Genomic DNA, 12,013 nt, shown 5'->3' on the forward strand with positions numbered 1-12,013 from the left:
GTAAAAGTTCAGGCAAACAATCCAAATCGTAATCCGTAATTCGTAGTCGGGGCATCCAGATCCAGAGCATTCACGCAAACAAGTTTTCAAGACAAAGGGCTAGTAGCATGAAAACATGAATGAGCAATGACAAACAGCTTTCTGTTGCTTTTAAAGATGGCGCCTCACTTCTTCGTGAGTCTGGTTGAGCCGGCCTCATGCCGCCTCCTCTGTGCCCTCTGCTGTTTCGGGGGGCACGCTGTGTCTTGGATCGTAACAGATCCCTTAACAACGTAAGACTGTGACAGGAGAAAGTATGAGATGGAGAGTCCAGAAGTCATGGTTGGTGTTGGCATCTCATCCCGAGATCCTTCAGCTCCACCTCTGACTGGGGCGTCTCTCTTCTCTGCAGATTCTCATACACTGAGGCCTGAGCTCTTCTCTGGAGAGGCATGTAGGTGTCACTCACATTCCTCACATTCTGAAATATGTAAACACACAGAAGACATTGTCAATGTCATGACTGAAAACATTGATAGATGGTGGCAAAGGGCATTGCTATCACTGATTTAACTAACATACATGATGAGGCTGATAACATCAGTCTAGGATGACTTACCTGCAGAGTGTCATACTCAGAGGATGTGCTCCTGGGGTTGAGAGCTGTGTATGTCTCATCACGGGTATCAGAATGGACAGCCTATGAAAATATTGGTAGAAAGAGATTATTCTAAAACTTGACAAAGCCCAAATAACTGTCACCAAGCATGCAACTTTTTGATTGTTTATTTTAGGGATTTTAAAAGTTTCTTATTACCCTTTGGTTTCCTCTGCTGTTTCTCACAGCTCCTTCACGTTTACTGAATAAAGAAACACAGTAAGCCTCATAAAATCTGCTGTCAGTGCTCATATAACTAAACTACAGTTTAGGGATGAACATTCAGAATTGCCCTGTCAGAGTAGACTAAAGAGAGATAGTTATATATATTCATACATAGAAATAATGTGCAGTTAGCAATATACATGGTGTGCCTGTTTATGCACAAAAGGAAGCCAATTTCACTGAATCACCTCATATACACAATTCCAAGTAACAGCAGGACAGCAAGAATGATGATTAGGGTGATAATAGCTGGGAGGATGATGCCAGCCACTTTTAAGGGAAAATGAAAGACTTCATAATGAAACGTAAATACATGCAACATTATCAACAAGATGGTGACAACATTCACAGCTATTTAACTTCCTCCTTCTAATCATCAAAACAAGCATTAAATCACATGTTCAACGGAATTTTGAAAACAAATAGCTGAATTTGAACAAGCAGAGATACATTTTGGTATTCTCATTAAGACTACACGATACTGACCTTCTGTTGGAACTGCAACTGCAGTAGAGTTCTGTTCAGTCTGATTCTGTTTCCCTACAACAGCACCCTCCTTCACCTGCTGGTCTGAATAGAGAGGTTAGAAGTCATTGTGGCTTCAACCTTGAATACCCATTATGATCAGGAAATTGGAAACAAATTGTAAGTAGTATATGTTCATCATTACGTGTAACGGAGACTGTAACACCAGATCTGCCTGTTATCCAACTTGTGTGAAGAGTCGTGTAAAACCGAAAGTGATAAACACCAGAGTGATCATCTGAAAGCTTGTCTATTTTCAGACTGCAGTCAGGATAATCAGAGTTACTGTGTTCTCTGACTCTCCCTCTTTTCTCTTCATACCACTCTCCTCTCATATATATATGACCCCAAGAATAGTAATATTTGCAGGGCAGGACCACTGACGCCCCTTTAAGGCCATATACTTGTGTGGAGGAGTAGGTCACACTCACTCCACACTGAACACCTGAAACACAGTCACAATGAAGAGTCAATTTGGATAAAAGATTTAAATGCCGAAAGCTTTGAGAAGAAGTATCATAATTATAAATTCTGATGCCCGTGTGTGGGGAGATTGGAAGTGTCAAATAAATATGTTAAAATAACACTGTTAGTATATCGTATGATATGATGCCAAATAATACTATAGATTTATTACATACACACATTTATACTACATTCATAGTGTATAGGCCATATCATCGTGGCATATCTTGGAAGTATTACATTATGTCCACTGTACCTGGCAGCCTCAGGAGAAATATTGCTGTCAACATGAGCATGCTTTTAAAACACATTTCTCACTGTCCCTGCATGGTGAAATTAGTGAAACATCAGAATAAAACAAAGAACTTTCTCTCAATTAAAGGCATCACTGTCATTGTTATAACTATACATGAACGGATAGGCACCTACCTTCTAACAGAGAGGCGTCTGCCAAATTCTCTCTAACTGCAACTTCAACAAAAAGACTGTAAAGGACGTGTGACTGTTGAAACAAAATGCTGATACAATGCTTCCCTTTTTGCACTGTGGGTTTGTACATGGAAATGGAGATGAGTGTTGAGTCACGTACTCCAATTTGTTGTCAGAGTGTTTCTATCAGGGCCGAGGTTAGAGCAGTTGATGTCTGGGAGGATGAACTCTTCACCCCCGTGAGGTGAGGTGTGGTGAGGCTGACTAGTCGTGCAGGGGACACAACCACAGCAACATGAAAATAAACTGAAACACAACAAGGACAAAAGTGTGGGTTCATTTCATGAGAGGGAGAGAGAAAAAGTACAGGCTATGTGTCACATAATAGTGCATAGAAGTTGGAAAAGTTGTTCATCAAAATAAATATAGTGTGACAACTTGGTAGGAACAGACTATGGATAAAGACAATGATGGAGATAATTTCCAAACACTGTTAATGACTTAAAAATATAATTACCTTATATAAATCATGTACTTATGTAAGCAGGAACATGGCTTTTCTGTGTTTCTGCGTGTGTGTAACTTAGAATATTAGGTGCCACTTAATCTGCACATCTACAAGAGCATGTTTAGACCAGAGGTCAGTGGCGGTTCTACATGGAATTACGCCCCGGGCGAAACCCCCTCTGAGCGCCCCCCCCCCCCCGCCGGAAAAAAATAATCTTATTTATTTTGTATTATAACAATATAAGTGAAAGACAAACTTAAATGTATGAATTGCACAAATCCTTCAATAGAACATTTGAATAACACACTTAAGAGAATCAATGCACACATCATGCTAACCAGCTCTCTGCAAGTTAGGTTGTGCAAGCACTCAACATGCATTATGGTTTAGTTGAGTTAGCTAATCGTGGCTAACGGGATTTCGCTAACGCTGGCTATTATAGTTGTGTCAAAAGGAAATATATGGTCTAACCAGCTAGCTATCGACCTGTTCATTATTAAGATTATACTGGTACTCTGTATGCTGTTATATTCTGTTAGTTGTGGCTAGCGGGACTTCGCTAACACTTTAGCCTAGTGTCAGATGAATGAACATGTCCATACCCTATGGTCAAATCAGCTAGCTAACGCTAGCTAGCAAACAATTCTGTTGGTGCTCAACATTAGCTGGTTGCCTTAATAGGAATTTAGGTTAAGTTACACTTGACTGAAAACACATTTTTACCTTGTCCACTTGAGCATCCTTCAATAGCTATCTTGAAAATGTAATAGACTACTCTGTAAAAGATGTATTTAATTTCCCTTGGGATAAATAAAGTATCTATCTATCTATCTATACTCTGCTAACTACGTACTACCTTCACCAGTTAGATAAGTTGGAGCAGTCAGTGGTCTCTCCTTCCACCAATTCACCTTGCCCTTGGTGACCACGTAATCGTTCTGTATTACCTATTTGTATTAGCCATTTCACACAATTCAGAAAAACGAAAACTTGCAGGAATTATAGGCCTGTAATTATAATGTTATGAATGTGCGTTATTTGGAAGAAAGTCGAGGTGTGACTGCTATACAGTGGATCCCCCGCCCCCCCTTGTCCGTTCCATTTGGGAGACCCAGAGGTGAACTGTCCCCCGCGCCCCCTCCCCTTGCCCCTTCTCCCTTCTCACTCAGGATCTGTCCACGGCACCTTCTTAGCGAGCAGAGGCGCCTGCAGCTGTAGGGGGCGCCAATTTGCCAATTCCACACACAGTGATATGATAGATAATAGAAAACCGCTTTTTTAAGTGCTCTTGCCGCCTCTCACGTTTTATGAAAAAGTGCCGCCCCGGGCGGCTGCCCGGGTCGCCCGTGCCTAAAACCGCCCCTGCCAGAGGTGATAAGCTTCTTCCGACCTTGCAAAACTTCCATCCTTGCCTCGGACGTCAGAGATCCACCACGTGGTTATCCCTACTGAACGCTAAACTTCTGTCTATATAAACCTTGTGTGATGTGTTTATCATGGCTTCACTTTCAGCCTTGTGCTGGGAGTGAGCCCGATTGTTGTTGTTGTTTGTCTAATAAATATACTTATGTGCAGCTCAGGAGTCCTGAGGTAACTAGGGTGAATTTTCACCTAACAGACAACGTTTACTTAACTAACCTCTTTCCCCCTTTATTGGTGGATGTTAAATACTCACTCTAGGATAAGTAGCAAGTAAACTTCACACTTGAGACTTGACCATGTGCAATGTGTGTCCACAAAGCTACATTTAAGTGAAGTAAAATCAAGCCAAGCACATTGAAAATCTCGAAATTCTGACAAGAACACAAAAGTATTGACCTGAAAAAACGTGTTATATTTGAACTTAAACTGTAAAAAATGGTAAATATATGTTATAATTAGGGCTGTCAGCGTTAACGCGTTAATCTATGCGATTAATGCGGCCGCGATTAACGCGATACATTTAAAAAAATTATTTGGATAGTTATGAAGTTATGACAGGAAGCGATGCGGAGAAGAGTTGGGGAGAGGATTGGGAAATTACATCAGGCCAGACTTGAACCTGTGTCCCCTCGGGCAATGTAAGTAGGGGGCTTGGCCTACCAATAGCCCCCCTTGTTCAAAGTGGGGAATGACAGAAAAAGTTTGACAACCACTGCGGTAGTTGAAGATGGAGAGAGCTGAGGGATTGTTGGGCGGAAAGTTTCTGTTTAATAGGCAAAATTACGGAACAATCGACAAAACTAAAGTTGTATGTAGCATTTGTCAAATTGGATTTAGCTATCACAGAAGCAGCTCGTCTTTAAGTTATCACCTTAATGCAAAGCACCCGACAGAAAGCAGTCCCAGGTTAGATGGTCGCCAACCCACACTCTACGACTTCTCTAGTAAAATAACTAGACCAGTCCGTGAAAAGGTTACCAGCGCTTTAGCAGTTTGGGTTGCCGGTGACTGTCGGACCATCAACATAGTTAAGGACGTTGGGCTGACTGAAGTGATTCGAATTGCTTCAGGAGACAACTCTTACGATTTACCGTTGAGGGGCACCATTGTGTCTCGCATACATTCCTTTTATGACGGCGAGACAGCACGAAAAATTCAGCTCCTCGAGCAAGCTGCCACCGTCACCCTTACTGGTGACCACTGGACATCAGTCAGCAATGACAATTACCTGGGTGTCACAGCTCATTTGATTGACAATGTATGGAAATTGAGATATTTTTCATTGGAAGTAAAAACAAAAAAGACAAACAAACTTTAATCGCGATTAATCTAGATTAATGAATTTCAAAATGTGAGATTAATTAGTTAATTTTTTTTTATCTATTGACAGCCCTAGTTATAATTTTTAACTTCATTTTCAATGAATTAACTGAAATTCCTAACTTTTTTTATTTAAGATATGTGGAACCCCTGCCCTTTGTTCCTGTTTAAAAGATAAAAGCATGTTTATGCATGTAACCACATTTCTATGAAGGATGCTATGCTGAGGTGGCAGTAGACATTCTTCTTTATGCCGATATAAACATTGTCATGTTAAGAACCTCTGACCACTAATAGGTCTGTGTGTTTAAATACACAATGATTGTTAGCCACCAAGCATAGCCACCAGCTTTCATACTTTTTCCCATGGAAGATTAATTTTCACATGGATGTGGAATGTCATTTCTTCCATCACCAGTAGAAGGCAGCACCAATTATGGGGGAAATGTATTGCTCTCAGAAACAGCATTCCAATAATGTAACACACAGATCTGAAAATATACACACAGATCTGTTGCATTTCTGATACGCTATGTTAGTCATGTTTTCTTGTGCTTTTGATAAATTACCACACTGTATTGTTTTGATATCTACACAAAAAAGAGAAAATGTTTGGTCCCGTCATTGGAAAATACATGTTCAAAAGAGGACACAGGGAACTGCCACTGTTAGGATTTATGCTATCTTTATGCTACAGCTATAATGAATGAAGCAATTCATTTAATATGTACACAAGTTTAATCCCCCCTTAAAGGCCCCATAAATATGAAGTCGACTCGCCCCTCAACAAAAAGCCATTTACAACATTATGCACAACATCTTTTATTATTATTATTATAAGATACTGAGAATTATTAAAAAAAAAAAATAATAATTCTCAGCATGAAGTACTATCATTTAAAAAAATATATATGTACAGCAAACAAGACTAATTTAAAATACAAATGAACAATAAATAGAACCAAATGCACAAATAGACTAGAATACTGATATACCTGATAAACATTAAAGAAAAAAATTAATCGAATGATAATCCAGACAGTGACATCACAGCTTCTGACAAATAATAACTCAGATACGCCACATTTTAAACTAAGAACATGGGTAAACTAAGGGCGTGTACGTTAAAAGAAAAATACAAAGACATGTAACTTCCACAATGCATACATTACCAAATGTAATAGAAAGTTGATTAGATTAGAGGTTGACGGTGCTAAATGATGATGAGTCATAGAAACCTACACCAATGGAGAAACCTTAAACATCCCTAGCAACAAAGGAAGAGTTAGCACTGATAATAAGATCCTGACAGGTTTGAAATAAGAGCACAGTCGCAGATGCAGTTTAAACTTAAACTCTTTAGTTTTTAATAACTGAGAAGTAATCAACAGAGAAGATACTCTTTTCAGAAAGACAATAAGGCTTACACAAATAGCTTCACATTTCAAAAGTAACTTAGAACTTCCCTTGACTCTCCATTCAGAAATGATCAGAACACAGTCCAATAACCAAGGTCACAAGGCAGTCCAGGGTCAGAGCACAAACATCCAGCAGTGTAACAAAGGTTTCCAAGTGGACAAGGCAAGGGAAAGATCAAAAGATAGGCAGGGTTTGATACCGTGAGTAAAAGTCCAGGCAAACAATCCAAATCGTAATCCGTAATTCGTAGTCAGGGCATCCAGATCCAGAGCATTCACTTCCAAGAGGCAAACAAGTTTTCAAGACAAAGGGCTAGTAGCATGAAAACATGAATGAGCAATAACAAACAGCTTTCTGTTGCTTTTAAAGATGGCGCCTCACTTCTTCGTGAGTCTGGTTGAGCCGGCCTCATGCCGCCTCCTCTGTGCCCTCTGCTGTCTCGGGGGGCACGCTGTCTTAACAGATCCCTCAACAACGTAAGACTGTGGCAGGAGAAAGTATGAGATGGAGAGTCCAGAAGTCATGGTTGGTGTTGGCATCTCATCCCGACATCCTTCAGCTCCAACTCTGACTGGGGCGTCTCTCTTCTCTGCAGAGTCTCATACACTGAGGCCTGAGCTCTTCTCTGGAGAGGCATGTAGGTGTCACTCACATTCCTCACGTTCTGAAATATGTTAACACACAGAGGACATTGTCAATGTCATGACTTAACACTTTGATAGATGGTGGTTATGGTTTTATATAGGGCAGTGCTATCACTGATTTAACTTACATACATGATAACATCAGTCTAGGATGACTTACCTGCAGAGTGTCATACTCAGAGGATGTGCTCCTGGGGTTGAGAGCTGTGTATGTATCATCGTGGGCATCAGAATGGACAGCCTATGAAAATATTGGTAGAAGGAGATGATTCTTAAACTTGACAAAGCCCAATTCACTGTCACCAAGCAGTCAGCCTTTTGACTGTTTATTTGATGGATTTTAAAAGCTTCATATCACCTTTTGGTTTCCTCTGCATCTTCTCACAGCTCCTCCACGTCTACTGAAAAGGAAACAGAGAAAGCTTCCTAAAATCTGCTGTCAGTCGCTCCTAAATTTAAACTACAGTTTAGTGATGAACATTCTGCATTGCACTGTCAAAGTTATATATATATTCATACATAGAAATAATATGCAGTTAGCAATGTACTGTACATGGTGTGCCTGTTTTTGTTGTTTCAGAGGAAGCAAATGTCACCTCATATACACAATTCCAAGTAACAGCAGGACAGCAAGAATGATGATTATGGTGATAACAGCTGGCAGGATGATGTCAGCCACTTCAAAGGGGAAATGAAAGACTTCATAATGAAACAGTAAATACATGCAACATTATCAACAAAGTGACACTTTGCAGGAAAAGCTAACTGGCTTTCTATTCTCAATGCCATCATGTGGCAAGAGACAACAATCACAGCTGTTTCAATCCTCCTACTTCTGATCATCAACACAAGCATTCAATCACATGTTCACCAAAATATTGTAACCAAAAAGCAGAGTTTTAACAGGCACCAATACATATTAGTATTGTCATTTAACTACACGACACTGACCTTCTGTAGGAACTGCAACGCCAGCAGAGTTCTGAGTGCCAACTTCATTCTCTGCCTCACAGTAGTAAAGTCCACTGGAATCAGAGGTCACATTGAAGCTGATGCTGTCACCTGTGCCCCTAATAATAGATTTAGCTCCAGTCTTCATATACCAGGTGTAGTTTTGCACTGGTGGGTTGGCATCACTGCTGCAGGTCAGAGTCACAGAACTGCCCTCCACTATTTCACCAGGACTGATAGACACTGAGACACTCTTTGGCTTGTCTGTTAAAATGTGTGCAAGTTTTATCTTAATAAATACCAAAAGCAAGCATGTGACAAATGAAGAAATTTCATTGCTGTGTCTGATTTCGATAGCAGTTAGAACTCATAGACCTACAAATAAACAACAAGACACAATATATGTTATATGCAATACGTTTTAAACCACGTTCGTACACATCTGTAAACATTTACAGTCAGTAGTAGTAACTTACATTGGACTTTGAGAAACACATCAGTGGAGAAGAGACTGTCGTGTCTTCTAACAGCACAGGGGTAACTGCCCACATCCTCACTGCTGACTGGGTTCAGATGCAGCCTGTTGTCTCTGGTTGTGCGTTTAAAGGTCACAGGCTGTCCGTTCTTGTACCAGATGAAGGTGGGGTTGTTACTCAGAATACAGGTTGTATTACAGGTGAGTGTCACTTTCTCTCCCTCTTTCACTGCTTCAGGAGTTATCAACACCTGCAGAACTGGAGGATATATTATGTGTAGGGGGACACAGTGCTACGTGTAAACACATTTCATTATCAGAATAGTTAAAGGGCCTACCTGTAACATAGATGATGACTCCAGGTAATCCAGAGTAACCTTCCCCCTGTTCTATAGTAAACCTGAAGGCATATTCTCCAGAGTGACTGTCTCTTATGTCTTTCAGTCTCAGGGTACAACTATTCTCTTTTTTCCTAACATACTCTGTGTGGTTTTGATAGTCTTTATCCAAACTTAGATCTACTGGAAGACGGTTTGATTTCTGCTGCTTAAACCAGAAGTCTGTGCTGATGAGGTGATCTCTTGGATATTTGTAAGTGCAGGAAATATCCACCGATGAACCATTCAATACACAGATGCTGTTAGATGAGTAGGTCACACCCCAACACTGTTTAGATGGAGCACCTACGGCCAGGTATAAAATATGAGCATTAAACACCATATCTATCACCATACACATGCACATCATGGCTAGCATTATGAAAGGCATTTATGTGGTTATCTGTATATATAAAAAAAGTCGTCTGAGTACAAATAAGTTTTCTGCTAAATCTGAATAAAAGTGAACTTCAGATCCAAGTATCCTCTGTAATTGACATGAAATAGTCATGTAATGTTCTTGAGTTCCATCCCTACTCACACACTGTAGGGGAACGGTGAGCCTCATAACCTCTCACAGCACAGGAGTAACTGTTCTCTTCAAAGGGTCTGCTTAAGTCTAGTAATATAGAGGCTGTGGTTTTGTCTTGTAGAGGCTGTCCATTCTTGTACCAGACATAATGAGTGTTAGAGCCCAAGCTGCAGGAGGTGCTGCACGTCAGTTCAGTCTGAGTCTGTTTCCCTACAACAGCACCCTCTTTCACCTGCAGGTCTGAGAAGAGAGGTTAGAAGTCATTGTGGCTTCAACCTTGAATATCATTTCCATTAGAAAAAATAAAACAAATTGTAAGTTGTATATGTTCATCATTACGTGTAACGGAGACTCTAACACCAGATCTGCCTGTTACCCAACTCGTGTGTGGGTTTGTGCGAAACCGTAAGCGATAAACTCCAGATTTATCATCTGAAAGTTTGTCTATTTTCAGACTGCAGTCAGGATAATCAGAGAAGCTGTGTTTTCTGACTCTCCCTCTTTTCTCTTCATACCACTCTCCTTCCATATATTTTCCAACCCAAGGATCGTCATATTTGCAGGGCAGGACCACTGATGCCCCTTTAAGGCCACAGACTCGCGAGGAGGAGTAGGTCACACTCACTCCACACTGAACACCTGAAACACAGTCACATAAATAAATTGGATAAAAGATGTATCCGTTTGTGGGGAGTTTGGTAGTGTCAAATAAATATGTTAGAATAGAACTGTTAGTATATCTTATGACATGATTTGATATAATACTATAGATGTACAGTGTATAGACCATATCATCCTAGCATATCTTGGAAGTATTACATTATGTCTACCGTACCTGGCAGCCTCAGGAGAAATATTGCAGTCAACGTGAGCATGCTTTTAAAACACATTTCTCACTTTCCCTGCAATGATAAAATACCACATACTACATCATTCATTTTCAAGGCATAGTTTCGGAATTGTAATGATCTTTTGATTAACGAGGATAAATTAAGATCAAAGAGGATCTTAAAGAGTTTAGGTTGCTCACAGGATGTCCTTACTCTTACTAGTTTCAGTAGCATTCAGTGTCATTTCCACACTCACATCAGAAAAGGTGTGGGCACGATGGACTTCAGTGAGAATAGAGAGTCTAGCATGCAAGCTTACAGGAGTGTAAAGGACACATTAACGATAATGCCCTAAAGACAACAGACAACTTTGTTTCTTTCAGAGGAAAATGTATGTTAACAAAGTTAATTGAAATTTTCCTTTCAAATGTGAGCAACATGAAACATGGCACCTGAACCCTGCTCTGCAACAGTCTGACAATGTACATGACATGCCATTATTTGTCTGTCCAAAATTGAATATACAGAGAGGGCACAGTTTAGAGTAGAATGGTTTCTACAAAAATGACATGGGTTTCTATCCGTGCGGAAACAAAAATGCTAACATAGGATTTTTTGGTGAAATAAGTGAAACATCAGAATAAAAAAAAAAAGATCTGTCTCTGAAATAAAGACATCACTGTCACAGCTATGACTATACATGAATGGATATGCACCTACCTTCTGACGGAGAGGTGTCTGCTAAATTCTCATTAATGGCAACTTCGACTGAAGACTGAAAAGGACGTGTGACTCTTGAAACAGGTCAGATCATTGTGTTTCTGTTTCCCTGCAACAGCACCCTCCTTCACCTGCAGGTCTGAGAGGACCATGGAATCCATGAAAGCTTCATCTTAAAATGTAATCCACTGACAGTATAAAAAGAGTTAAATAATCTAATGTGTAGATTTGATGTATTCATCAGTACCCGTGACTGAGAGAGTGACACCAGATCTGGCTTATGTCCAGCTTGTTTGTAGGCTTGAGTAAAACTGAAACTGATAAACACCTTTCTGGCTTTCTGAAAGTGTGTCAAGAGTCAGGTCACACTTTGGACATTTTGAGTTGCTATGTCCTCTTACACTCCCTCTCAGCTCTTTGCACCACTCTCCCCCCAGTCAAATCATCAACCTGTCTTGTGCATTGGGTGTTAGGATACAATATTTCTTTGGAAGTAGTGCAAAGTGAATGCACTTCATAAGTTCATATTCAGAA

The 12,013-nt window shown here is 40.2% G+C and overlaps 1 long non-coding RNA gene across 1 annotated transcript; it reads right to left on the reverse strand.

Moving 5' to 3' along the window:
- Positions 1-427: 427 nt before the first annotated feature.
- LOC122130303 lies at positions 428-8,276 on the reverse strand. The gene is made up of 4 exons (XR_006151853.1): positions 8,191-8,276; positions 7,953-7,992; positions 7,755-7,835; positions 428-460 (listed from the first exon to the last, which is right to left on the reverse strand). It is a non-coding gene; the product is annotated as an uncharacterized LOC122130303 (long non-coding RNA).
- Between the last annotated feature and the right edge of the window lie 3,737 nt (positions 8,277-12,013).

The sequence above is a fragment of the Clupea harengus genome, unplaced genomic scaffold, assembly GCF_900700415.2.
Source record: "Clupea harengus unplaced genomic scaffold, Ch_v2.0.2, whole genome shotgun sequence".
Lineage (NCBI taxonomy): Eukaryota > Metazoa > Chordata > Actinopteri > Clupeiformes > Clupeidae > Clupea > Clupea harengus.